General features: G+C 37.7%; 1 long non-coding RNA gene across 4 annotated transcripts in view; it reads right to left on the bottom strand.

Moving 5' to 3' along the window:
- Nucleotides 1–483: 483 nt before the first annotated feature.
- LOC135269058 (uncharacterized) overlaps nt 484–14,006 on the bottom strand; it is a 34,739-nt gene continuing 21,216 nt past the window's right edge. For all 4 annotated transcript variants that reach the window (XR_010337412.1, XR_010337411.1, XR_010337409.1 and 1 more), the window contains 2 exons: nt 4,374–5,154; nt 484–2,625 (listed from right to left, as the gene is read on the bottom strand). This is a non-coding gene — a long non-coding RNA (uncharacterized LOC135269058). The remainder of the gene's footprint in view (nt 2,626–4,373; nt 5,155–14,006) is intronic.

Raw genomic sequence — 14,006 nt, 5'->3', positions numbered from 1 at the left:
GTAGACCATGTCTGTCCAGTGATTTTTGTGCCTCCTACTTCTGCAGTGATACTTTCCCTGCTTATGCTTCTCCCCAAGTCAGCTGAGAATAAAATGTCTTGGAATTAGCAATAGGCTTTCAGCAAGAGTTGTGTTTTCAACTGCACCCCAAAATAAGTTTAATTTCTAAAGAATTGTTGATACATTACATTCAATGATATCTAATGCTTATAATAGTTATTCTTTTGGCATTTCTGTATTTTATAAAGATGTGTTTAAGGCACTAACTTTGGTGGAAAATAAGTTTTTCTTTTATGAAATTTCCAGCTGATTTTTTGAGGTTGACATGTATTGCCACTTATCAATTAACCCTCTCAAGTTGACACCCAAAATATTGATAATCACTTTTTGCTATTAAGACCAATCACAAGTCTTTTTTTTTTTTGAAAGGAAGAAAGAAAGAAAAAGAATAAAGAAGAGAAAGAAAAAGGAAGAGAGAGAGAATGGGAGTATTGCTTTCTTGCCCAGGCTAGAATGCAGTTTAATAATGGGCATTGAAAACCTTTTTTATACCAATAATTATACTTGATGTAAACAGGAAGGAATAAGGGAAGAAAATAACAAATGAGCAGCCAACCAATATTTCATTTAAACCTATGAAATGCTATGCGATTACTGAGGAGTGATTTACTTCCAATTATGTAGTCACTTATGGAATAGGTGTGAGGTGGTAATGTATGTTTTATGTATTTGAAGTGGAGAGTTCTATAAATGTTTATTAAGTTTACTTGTTCAAGTCCTGAGTTCAAGTCCTGGATGTCCTTGTTAATTTTCTGTCTCATTGATCTATAAAATCGTTAGCTCTTCTTGTTACATTGATCCTTTTGCCATTATGTAATGTCCTTATTTGCCTCTTTTGCTCTCTGTTGCTTTAAAGTCTACTTTATCAGAGGCGAGAATTGCATCTCCTGCTTTTTATTTATTTGTTTATTTTTACTCTCTGATTGGTTGATAAATCTTCCTCCTTCTCTTTGTTTTGAGTCTTTGTGTATCATTGCATGTGAGATGGGTCTGAATGCAGCATACCAATGGGTTTTGGCTTTTTATCCAATTAGAATATATATGACTTTAATAATGGCATTTGATGCTAGCTGGCTCTTTTGCCCATTAGTTAGTGTAAATTTTTCGTTGTGTTAATGTTCTTTTCGATATATTTTTGGAAAGGCTGATATTGGTTGTTCCTTTATATGTATAGTGCTTCTTTCAGAAGCTCTTGTAAAGCAGGCCTGGTGGTGGTGAACTCTCTAAGTACTTGTTTGTTCGCAAAAGGTTTAATTTTTCCTTCGATTATAAAGCTTAGTTTGGCTGGATAGGAAATTCTGGGTTGAAAGTTTTTTTCTTTAAGGATGTTAAATATTGGTCCCCACTCTTTTCTGACTTGTAGGGTTTCTGCTGAGAGATCTGCTGTAAGTCTGATAGGTTTCCCTTTATGGGTAATCTGACCTTTCTCTCTGACTGCCCTTAGTATTTTCTCCTTCATTTCAACCCTAATAAATCTGGTGATTATGTGCCTTGGGGTTGGTCTTCTTGAAGAATATCTTTGTGGTGTTCTCTGTATTACCTGTAGTTGAATATTACCCTGCCTTGCCAGGTTGGGAAAGTTTTCCTGAATGATATCCTGAAGAGTATTTTCCAACTTGGATTCATTCTCTTTGTCACATTCAGGTACACCTATCAGACATAAATTAGGTCTTTTCACATAGTCCCATATTTCCTGGAGACTTTGCTCATTCCTTTTCATCATTTTTTCTCCAATCTTGTCTTCTCGTTTCATTTCACTGAGCTGGTCCTCGACATCCGATATCCTTTCTTCTACTTGATCAATTCGACTGTTTAAACTTGTGCATGCTTCGCGAAGTTCTCGTGTTGTTTTTCAGCTCCATCAATTCACTTATATTCCTCTCTAAATTGTCCATTCTCATTAACATTTCGTCAAACCTTTTTTCAAGGTTCTTAGTTTCTTTGCATTGGGTTAGAACAAGTTCTTTAAATTCACAGAAGTTTCTTATCACCCACGTTTTGAAACCTGTTTCTGTTATTGGAACACACTCGTAATCTATTAAACCTTGTTCCATTACTGATGAGGAATTGTGATCCCCTGTAGAGGGAGAGGCATTCTGATTTTGAGTATTCTCTGCCTTTTTACGCTGATTTCTTCCCTTCATTATATATTTATCCGTCTGTTGTCTTTGTAATAACCGACTTTCTAACTAGGTCTCTGAGCAGACGTCCAACTTGTTGATTCCCAGTGCCGAAATCTGAGCAATCCACTGCGCCGGCCAAAATAGCAGTGTTAAGATTGATGGTGCTTTTCTGCCCGGGAGTCTCTGGACTCTGCACCAAAAACTGGCGCGCTGATGAGATAATATTTTAAATGCATAATAAAAATGAGTTATTAAAATCAATTATTTTTACACCATAATCCATGGGAACCATGGTTCTTTTCTGGCCTGGCTCAGTAGCCATACCCTCCAGGTTGTCATGGAGAAACATAACATTTGGGAATCCAGAAAATTAAGTCCTTTTTAGTATGTGATGGTCACTTCCAGGGTGAAGGATATGAATTAGAGGAGATGAGCTGAATATCTGTTGGTAGTGAAGAAAAGAAATACTGAAATTATTTTCAACATTATCTAATTATTTGTACTGTCTGTTTCTAATGTATGGCTTATAACCTAGCAAATATACTAATAAAATTAAAGACAGTTAATAAAACATTAAACACATACAATTAGTCCATGTCCAACTATTCTGTTAGTAGTAGTAGAGTGTGAGTTTAATATCTGAAGAACATTAAGCTTTTAATTTAATATGATTCCACCAATGCTTCTCGTTCCAAATTCCTAGTACAACCAAACTGCTAACAGTGCCAATGTATGCTGCTAGGCGCTTTCTGTATTTTGGTTCTTGCAACTAAAATAAATGTGTTCCCTTACTAGAGTAAGCCTTTGAAGAAATCACTTAACCAACTATATCATCATGTAGACACTAAAAATCTATAAAATCATATACATTAGGCAACTTTAGAGCAATTTTTACTCCAGCCCAATACTTTGTGATTATGAGGCAGAAATGTGAGTTGTCAAAAATTTGGCATTGTCTGCATATGTATATTTATGGAACAGTAGAGTGATAAGTGACCTGGACTATATAGTTGGATACACATCTCATAGGAATCGGAGTAAATATGGTGGTTTTCTATTTCTTCATGTCATGAAGCTAAACTGTTCTAAGTCCTGGATTAAATTCAATTGCTAAAAAATGATGCCTAAATTCAAGTTAAATAACATGAAATAGCAACTGCAAAATTCTTTTCTGAAAATGTACAAGATATTCTGATATTAAAGATATTCTAAGAAAACCTTAGGGAAATTATCTTAGTTATTAGAGAGGGTATTTTTTTTTTTCTGGGCATATGAGAATATCCTGTAGTAATTGACATCTTAGGAAAAGGATCAACATAAGTTATTTTGATGCAATCTCATGGTTGTCATAAAGTGATTGATGTGATTTCTTTTTCTTGACAGTCGAGGGATGGCAATATTGTACTGAGAGGAAGAGAGTCTCATAAGACATCTCTGGGATGGACAGTAAAGTTGGAGAAAGCCAGGACCATTTTTAGATGATGAAGTTAGTAAAGTTTGGTTAGCACAATATTGGCCCCTAAAGATGTCCATGTGAATTCCCAGACTGCGAATATATTACAATTCATGGCAATGGAAATATAAGGTTTCAGATAAAATCACAATCATTAATTTTCTGATTAAAAATAAGGAGATTATCACGAATTATTTTAGCGGATTCAGCATAGTCACCAGAGTCTAAGACCATTGAAGAGTCATGAGGAATAGGATGTGTCCAAGTGATGGGATGTGAGAAAGTGCCAATTGGATTTTAAAAATTATTAATTTTAGTTATTCTTTTTACATTATTATTCACTTCAACTGTATAAATACTATTTAGTAATTTTATATGTCCCTCACATTTCTGAGTGCTAAATATAATATGAGGGAATATAAGGCAATGATACCCTTTCTAGGAAGAGAGGCCTTGGTACGATAGAAGTTGAGAAATTATGCACTGCACACAGGCCAAGATGTGTCAATGTTTTATTTATATAAGTTATTTAATGTAGAAAATAGTGTCAAGGCTGGATTATGCAGAATTTATATGAGGTAGCCAGAGATAACCAAAAAGAAGTGGTAAAAATTAAAATGATAATGATGATCATACAGATCACTAAAGAAAAAAATCATTGGTAATGAGAAATCTATTTTTTCCCAGCTTATGGAATATGTTTCTTTGCCATTAAGATGAACACACTTTCCACTTACCTTGTGCTTAAAAATGCCTTTTTTCCCCAAGCTGCCATTGGACTTTCAGCCAACATCTTATGTCTTTTCTTACACATTTTCACAGTCGTTCAGCATCACAAACCTAACCCATGACCTAATACGCTGTCACTTGGCCTTCATTCATGTACTGATGTTCCTCACTGTAGTGGATGTTTTGCCTTCAGGTCTGCTTGAATCACATTTTGGGAATTACATCAAATGTAAGTCATTGTTCTACATAAACAGAGTGATGAGGGGCCTAAGTATCTGTACCACCTGCCTCCTGAGTGTCCACCAAGCCAGCACCATCAGCCCTAGAAATGTCTGGTTGGCAAGATTTAAACATAGATCCACAAATAACATTTTCGGTGTCATCTTTTTGTTTTGGCCACTCAATTTGTCTCTCAGTAGTAACATAATGCTCTTCACTGTGGCTTCTTCCAACATGTCCCAGACTAATCTGCTTCAGATCACTAAACACTGCTCACTTTCTCCCATGAACTCCATCAACAGTGGAGTGTTTTTTACTCTGACAATATCAAGAGATTTCTGCCTTTTAGGAATTACACTGCTCTCAGGCATGTACATGGTGATCCTTTTGTCCAGGCATCAGAGGCGATCTCAGCACCTCCACAGCACCAGTTTATCTCCAAGATCCTCACCAGAGAAAAAAGCAACTCAGACCATCCTGTTGCTGGTCAGTTTCTTTGTGGTCATGTATTCAGTGGATGTCATCATCTCATCCTCTTCAACCTTGTTATGGACGTACAACCCAGCCATCCTGAATGTGCAAATCCTGGTGGTCAATGTCTATGCTACTGTTTCTCCATTTGTACAAATCAGCTCTGATAGAAGACTAGGTGATATTCTTCAAAATATGCAATCAGAGTGCTATAAACTTTTAACATGTTAGGTGAAAAATATTTCTAAAAAATAAATTATTCTATAAATTGTTTAAATAATCCCAAATTTATTTTATCTGATTTAAATAAAATGTATGGAATCACACTTTGATTACCTTTAAATACCTTTGAAATGGATGCATTTAAGGACTATATAATTTCTTTAGTTCAGTGTCCACCATGAGTTGATATTCCCCTATCAAGACTTTTACACACTTACCTTCATTTAACCTAGGTAGAAAAAATATTTTTGTTGTCTTCAAGCATACTCTTAACAGTCTTCCACTGGTAATCAAATTTCTCAATATTTTTACTTTTGAAAATGCTTTAATCTACTCTTATTTATAAAAGGTACTCTAACTAAATATCCAATTCTATCTTTTATGCCATGCTTCTTCATTCAAACTTTCTTGACTGAAAAAATTATCTCAATTTGGATTTTATATTTAATCTAGTATTTATTTTTAAAGGATTTTTTTTTTTTTTTTTTTTTTTTTTTTTGAGACAGAGTTTCACTCTTGTTACCTAGGCTGGAGTGCAATGGCGCGATCTCGGCTCACTGCAACCTCTGCCTCCTGGGTTCAGGCAATTCTCCTGCCTCAGCCTCCCGAGTAGCTGGGATTACAGGCACGCGCCACCATGCCCAGTTAATTTTTTGTATTTTTAGTAGAGACAGGGTTTCACCATGTTGACCAGGATGGTCTCGATCTCCTGACCTCGTGATCCACCTGCCTCGGCCTCCCAAAGTGCTGGGATTACAGGCATGAGCCACCGCGCCCAGCTATTTTTAAAGGATTTTAAATAAAATTTACATGTGGTGAGATATTATTTTAGTCATGCTTAATATTTTCTCATCTTTATTGGGGAATGATTGATAAATAAAATTATATATATTTAAGATGCACAATGTGATGTTTTGACATGTGTACATTGTGAAACTATTACCACAATCAAGCTAAATACACATCCATCACTTCCTATAGTTATTGTATTTTGTCTGTGTGATGAGAACATTGAAGATATACTTTCTTAATAAAATTCACTATTGTAATACCTTATTATTAACTATAGTCTCCATGCTGTACATTAGGTTTCTAGCATTCAATCATAAAAATAGTAGGCCGGGCGCGGTGGCTCAAGCCTGTAATCCCAGCACTTTGGGAGGCCGAGGCGGGTGGATCACGAGGTCAAGAGATCGAGACCATCTTGGTCAACATGGTGAAACCCCGTCTCTACTAATACAAAAAATTAGCTGGGCACGGTGGCGCGTGCCTGTAATCCCAGCTACTCAGGAGGCTGAGGCAGGAGAATTGCCTGAACCCAGGAGGCGGAGATTGCGGTGAGCCGAGATCGCGCCATTGCGCTCCAGCCTGGGTATCAAGAGCGAAACTCCGTCTCAAAAAAAAAAAAAAAAAAAAAAAAAAAATAGTTTTGCACCATTTGACCAACATCTCATTACCACAAACCCCATCTTCTGATCACCAACATTCTACTTTATGTAACTATACTTCAAACCCTTTTAAAAATTCAGTGTGTAACATAGATAACTCAGTGTTTATCTTTCTGCATCTGGCTTACTTCACTCAGCATAATATCCTCAAGGTTGATCTATGTTTTTGCAAATGGCAAGATTTTCTCTTTTTTCAAAAGTCTGAATTGTTTTATTATTGGAGACACAGTTTCTCTCTGTTGCCCAGGCAGGAATGCAGTGACATGATTATAGCTCATTGGAACCTCAAACTCCTAGGTTCAAATAATCCTCCTACCTCAGCCTCCCAAGTAGTTAAGACTACAGGTGTGTACAACCATGCCCAACTTATTTGTAGAGATGGAGTCTTGTTATATGTTATATTACCCTTGCTGATTTGAACTCCTGGCCTCAAGCAATCCTTCCATCACAGCCTCCCAAAGCACTGGTATTATAGGCATGAACCAGCACACCCAGCTATATAACATTTTCTTTATTCACCTACATGTTGATGGATATTTTGATTGCTTTCACATCTTGTCTATTGTAAATAATGCTTCAATAAACAAGAGTGAAGATATGTTTTGAAGATGGTGATTTTATGTTTTTAAAGCTCCATACTGTTTTTTATAACTGCTTGAACAATTTACTATTCCAGTGTTAGTGGTGCTTTTTCACCCATAAATTTGGGAAGAAGTCAATAATTTCCACATTAAAAACTCCATTCAGCACTGTACTGGAGGTATTATCTGGAGAAACTATACAACAGAGATAAGTAAGTTTTTCCAGATTGTTTAAAAAAAGAGTAAAACTATTTTTGTTGTAAATGACATAATCTTCTACACAAAAATATTTTTAAAACTCACTAAAATACCACTAGAATTAATAAACAATGTTGTCAGTATCATAAGATATAAGATCCACATACTAAAGTAGATTGTACTTTAAATAAAGACAATCAACAATAAAAAAAAAATGAAGAAAACAATTCCGCTTATTATCACTTCAAAACAGAGTGTTTAGGGGCAGTCCTATGTGAACATTTTCTTGCCCTTGCTTGTGGGGCAACCCTAACGGTGTTGAACTAGAGAAGAAATTTGAGTAGTCAATAGCGTTCTTAGGAATGGACAATAGAAAAGAGATTGGACTATACAGAAGACTGGATTCTGTCTTCCCTGACTTAGAGTTTAGACAAAGAATGGTGGCATAGCTTGGATGTCAGATTAGATTCTATGGAAGGAGAGAGAGAGCTGCTCTAAAATGTAAAAACTGCAGAAAAATAGTAAGATCCTCAGACACCTATGAGAAAAATTAGGTATATAATGGTGAATATAAAGCCCTAGGAAAAAGCTTGGGTGAAACTCTTTAAAAAAATTAAGAGAGTTAAATGTACCTAACAAATATTGAAGAAAAGAATAAAAGCCATACCACAGGCCCAGATAGGTCCAGGCCTAGAAAATACCTGAGAATTACTTATGCCTTCACCCTAGGACAAACTCCAGGCATAGAGACCTGCTAATTAGTAAACGTCTTCCTGACCAATCTACAAATAATGGGAGATGTGGCTGCTTTGCTTCCTACCAAATTTTTGACAAAAGATTACTAGGCATATGAAGAAAAAGAAAAACATGATCCATTGAAAGGGAGAAAAGAATATCCACACACTAATTATACAGAAACACAGACATTCGATTACTAGATAAAGACTTTAAAATAACTGTCTTAAATATGCTCAAAGGTCTAAAGGAAAACATGGACAAATAACTAAAAGATATCAGAAAAACAATAAGGAAATAAGGTTGTTCACAATGAGAGATTATAAAAATAACCAAAGAGATAGCAGAGTTGAAAAATACAGTAAGTCAATAGAAAAATTTACTACAGATGTGCAACTCTGAACTTAAGTAAGCAGAAGAAAGAGTCAACAAACTGGAATATAGATAAGTTGGAATTATTGAATTTGAAGAACAAAATCATTTTAGAAAGAAATGGTGGAAAAGATTGAAGAGAACTGAAGGGACTTTAGGGATGTCATCAAATGGGCCAATATATGCACTATGGGTATTCCAGCAGGAGTAGAGAGATAGAAAGGGGCAGAAAATTTATTTAAGGAAAAACAACAACAACAACAAAAACAAAAAAGAAATACTGAATGAACACTTCCCAAATTTCAGGAAAGATATTTAAAAAATCAGTTTCCTATATATTAATTAAAATAAACCTTAAGTTTCACACCAATACATTTAAAGCAAGCTGTTAAAAGGCAAACATAATAAGAATATTGAAAATAATAAGAAAAGAGTGATTCGTTACATGCAAGGAATCACTGAAAAGATTATTGGCAGATTTCCCAGTAGCAACATTGTAGGAAGAAAGTAGTGAGATGATATATTTAAAGGTATAAAAGAAAACAACTATAAAAACAAATAAAAAAATAAAATAAACAAGTAAAAATAGAAAACAAAACAAAACTTTTGCATCTGATGAAATTTTTCTTCAACAATGAGGGAGAAATTAAGACATTTCCAGGCAAATAAAAGCTGGAAGGCAGTTATTTTATTTTGTCTGTGTATGATGAGAACATTTAAGATCTATTTTCTTTTCCTTTTTTTTTTTTTTTTTTTGTGAGACAAAATCTTGCTCTGTCACCAGGCTGGAGTGCAGTGGCTTGATCTCAGCTCCCTGCAATCTCTGCCTCCCTGGTTCAAGCGATTCCCCTACCTCAGCCTCCCAAGTACCTGGGACTACAGGCATGTATGTACCACCACCCTTGGCTAATTTTACATATTTTAGTAGACACAGGGTTTCACCATGTTGGCCAGGATGGTCTCCATCACTTGACCTCGTGATCTGACCACCTCAGCCTCTCAAACTGCTGGGATCACAGGCATGAGTGACCGCACCAGGCCAAGATCTACATTCTTAATAATATTCACTTTTATAACATCTTATTATTAACTCTAGTCTCCATACTGTTCATCATGTCCCCGGTATTCATATAATTCAGTTATGCACCATTTGACCAAAAGCTCATTGCCACAAACTCATCTTCTGGTCATCAACATTTTACTATACAGAACTATAATACAAACCCTTTTAAAAATTCTATGTGTAACATAGATAATTCAGTGTTCATCTTTCTGTGTCTGGCTTACTTTATTCAGCGTAATGTCCTCAAGTTTGATCTATGTTTTTTCAAATGGCAAGATTTTCTCTTCATTTAAGGGCCTGAGTAGTTTTACTATCGGAGACAGAGTCTCTCTCTGTTATTCAGGCAGGAGCACAGCAACATGATTCTAGCTCATTGTAACATCAAACTACTAGGTTCAAATAATCCTCCTACCTCAGTTAGGATGACAGGTGTGTACAACCATTCCCAGCTTATTTGTAGAGATAAAGTCTTGTTATGTTACCCATGCTGGTCTTGGATTTCTGGCCTCAAGCAATCCTTTCATCACAGCCTCCCAAAGCATTGGGACTATAGGTGTGAACTACCACATCCAGTTGCCTTCATATCTTGTTAGTTGTAAATAATGCTTTAATAAATAACAATGAAGATATGTTTTTAAGATAGTGATCTTATTTTTTAGATTACATATCCAGAAGTGAGATTTCTGGATCAAATGATGATTTTATATTTAATTTTTAAATGAAGCTCTATACCGTATCTCATAATGATTTTAACAATTTACTTTTACAATGGTAGTGATGCTACTTCACCCATAAATTTGGGAAGAAGAAAAGAATTTTGATACTAAAAAGTTTATTCAGGACTGTACTGGAGGTATTGGCTAGAGAAACTTTAAAATTTTTCCGTATTGTGAAAAAATGTAGAGCTATTTTTCTTGTAAATGACAATCTTCTACACAAAAATATGAAAAACAATCACTAAAATACCCCTAGACCTAATAAACAATGTTATCAGTGTCCTGACATATAAGAACCACATACTAACATAAATTGTACTTTAAATAAAGGCAACCAATAATAAAACTAAAATAAAGAAAACAATTCCACTCATAATCGCATCAAAAAAAGAAAGGAAGAAAGAGAAAGAAAGAGAAAGGAAGGAAGGAAGAAAGAAAAAAGAGAGAAAGAAAGAAAAGAGAAAAAGAAAGAGAAAAAGACAGAAAGAAAAAGAAAGAAAGAAAGAAGGAGAAAGGCATGGTGGCACACACCTGTTATCTCAGAAATTTGGGAGGCCAAGACAGGAGGATCACTTGGGCTCAAGAGTTTGAGACCAGCCTTGGCAACATGGTGAGACCCCAGCTCTACAAGAAATACAAAAAATTAGCCAGGCAGGGTGTCTCGTGCATCTGGTCCCAGCTACTCAGGAGGCTGAAGTAGGAGGATTGCTTCAGCCCAGGAGGTCAAAGCTGTAGTGAGTGGTGACTGTGCCACTGCACTCCAGCCTCTTTTTTTCTTTTGAAGACAAAGTCTCACTTTGTTACCCATGTTGGTGTTCAGCGGCACGATCTTGGCTCACTACAACCTCCACCTCCTGGGTTCAAGTGATTCTCTTGCCTCAGCCTTCTGGGGTGGGACTACAGGTGCACGTCACCACACCCAGCTAATTTTTATATTTTTAGTAGAGACAGTTTTGCCATGTTGTACAAGCGAGTCTTGAACTCCTGACCTCAGGTGATCTACCCGCCTCAACCTACCAAAGTGCTGGGATTATAGGTGTAAGCTGCCAACCCCCCCGGGCCTACCAGCCTCTTTTTTTTTTTGAGACACTGTCACCCCTACCAAAAAAAAAAGAATATTTTAACGATAAAGAGATTTAAAACAAGTCAGAATAAGAAAAGAACTGCATATGTATGTCAAAACAAAGACAGACAAAGACATGAACAGTTAGAAATAAGACTATCTTGAAAACCCAAAAGGGCTGTGTGGTGGCTCACACCAGCACTTTGGGAGGCTGAGGCAGGAGGATCACCTGAGGCCAGGAGTTTGAGACCAGCCTGGCCAACATGGTGAAACCCCATCTCTACGAAAAATACAAAAAAGTGAGCTGGGCGTGGTGGTGCGTGCCTGTAATCGCAGCTACTTGGAAGCCTAAAAGGGAAGAATCGACAATTTGGAAGTGCCAGCTCTTCCAGAGGCTGAGGTGGAAGGATCGCTTGAACCCAGAAGGTGGAGGTTACAGTGAGCCAAGATCGTGCCACTGTACTCCAGCCTGGGCGACGGAGCAAGACTGCAAGACTCTGCCTCAGAAAACAAACAAACAAACAAAAAACGCTAAAATAATCAAATTAAAAAATTGTAATTAACAAAAGGATTTATCAAGGCTATCATTGATGGGCATTTGGGTTCATTCCAAGTCTTTGATATTGTGAACAGTGCCTCAATAAACATACGTGTGTATGCATCTTCAAAATGGATTGATTTCTACTCTTTTGGGTATATAGCCAGTAATGGGATTGTTGGGTCAAATGGTATTTCCATTTCTAGATCCTTAAGGAATCGCCACACTGTCTTCCACAATGGTTGAATTAATTTACATTCCCACCAACAGTGTAAAAGCATTCCTATTTCTCCACAGCCTCTCCACCAACACAAATGTCCATCAATGATAGACTGAATAAAGAAAATGTGGCACATAGTACACCATGGACTACTATGCAGTGATATAAAAAAAGATGAGTTCATGTCCCTTGCAGGGACATGGATGAAACTGGAAACCATCACTCTCAGCAAACTGACACAAGAACAGAAAATCAAACACTGAATGTTCTCACTCGTAAGTGAGTGTTGAACAATGACAACACATGGACACAGGGAGGGGAACATCACACACTGAGGCCTGGGAGGTGAGGGGCTAGGGGAGGAATAGCAAGGGGTGGGGGGATTGGGTAGGGATAGCATTAGAAGAAATACCTAATGTAGATGTGACGGGGCAATGGATGTAGAAAACCACTACCATGGTATGCCTATATCTATGTAACAAACTGCATGATCTGCACGTGTACCCCAGAACTTAACGTATAATAAATAAATACCTATACATTAAAAAAATCCTTCAAACACCAAAAGAATAATAATAATAATAAAGCATTTAGTGGTTGACACCTGTAATCCCAGCACTTTGGGAGGCTGAGGAGGATAGATCACTTGAGGTCAGGAGTTCCAGACCAGCTAGGCCATGGTGAAACCTCATCTCTATTAAAAATACAAAAATTAGCTACACCTGGTAGCACACACATGTAGTCCCAGCTACTGGGGAGGCTAAGGTGGAAGGACAGTTTGAGCCCAGGAGGTCAAAGCTGCAGGGAGCCATGATTGCACCACTGCACTCCAGCCTGGGTGATACCCTGTCTCAAAAAACAAACAAACAAACATGTATGGTATTGGTCCAGGAATAAACAACTGAAAAGGACAAAGACATTCAAAAGTAAACACACACAGGCTGGATGCAGAGGCTCATGCCTGTAATCCTAGAACAATCCCTCATGCCTGTAATCCCAGCAGCCAAGGCAGGTGGATCACTTGAGGCCAGGAGTTCAAGACCAGCATGGCCAACGTGGTGAAAACCAGTCTCTCTTCAAAATACAATAAATTAGCAGGAGTAGTAGCATGCACCTGTAGCCACAGTTACATGAGAGGCTGAGGCAGAGAACAGCTTGAACCCCGGAGGCAGATGTTGCAGTGAGCTGAGATAGCGTCATTGCACAGCAGCCTGGGCAACAAGAACGAGACTCCATCTCTAAGAAAAAAGAAAATAGAAACACATGCATACCTACCTACATACATACATGTGGATATATGGCAATTGAGGACATGATGAGGATAACACGGACACCAGAAGGTAGAGGGACTACAGACAAACCGCGTTGGAGGGTGATGGCGACACTCATGTCCAGCATACAGGGCTCGCACACACAAATGAATACACACAGGAAGATACACACAAAGGGACACACAGACACACCCACACAGATGCACGCAGGCACACACACACACACAGAAAGAAAGACACAGGGAGACATCCAACACTTGCAGGCAGCTCCTGAGGCTACCGGGTTCTGCTCTCTGCCGGGAAGCCCATTGCGGAGAGGCTGCCGGTACCTGGAAATCCCATGGAGGATAGCTTTCAAAGAGATGCACGACCCACAGCGTCTGAGCAGTCCTGAGGCATCTTTGGGATACTTGGGGACCGCCCTGGGCTTCCCCGAAGCTCCGCTGCAGCGTTTCTCATCCTGGTTCTGCCCTGCCCCAGTCCAGAAATAGCGGGACCCTGGCGACGATCCCGGGGAGAGGGGG

Source organism: Aotus nancymaae, unplaced genomic scaffold, assembly GCF_030222135.1.
Source record: "Aotus nancymaae isolate 86718 unplaced genomic scaffold, 86718_ANA_hifiasm-v0.15.2.pri h1tg000049l, whole genome shotgun sequence".
In the NCBI taxonomy this organism is placed as follows: domain Eukaryota; kingdom Metazoa; phylum Chordata; class Mammalia; order Primates; family Aotidae; genus Aotus; species Aotus nancymaae.
The sequence above is the reverse complement of the archived record's forward strand: the minus strand, read 5'-3'. Positions and strand labels throughout refer to the sequence as shown.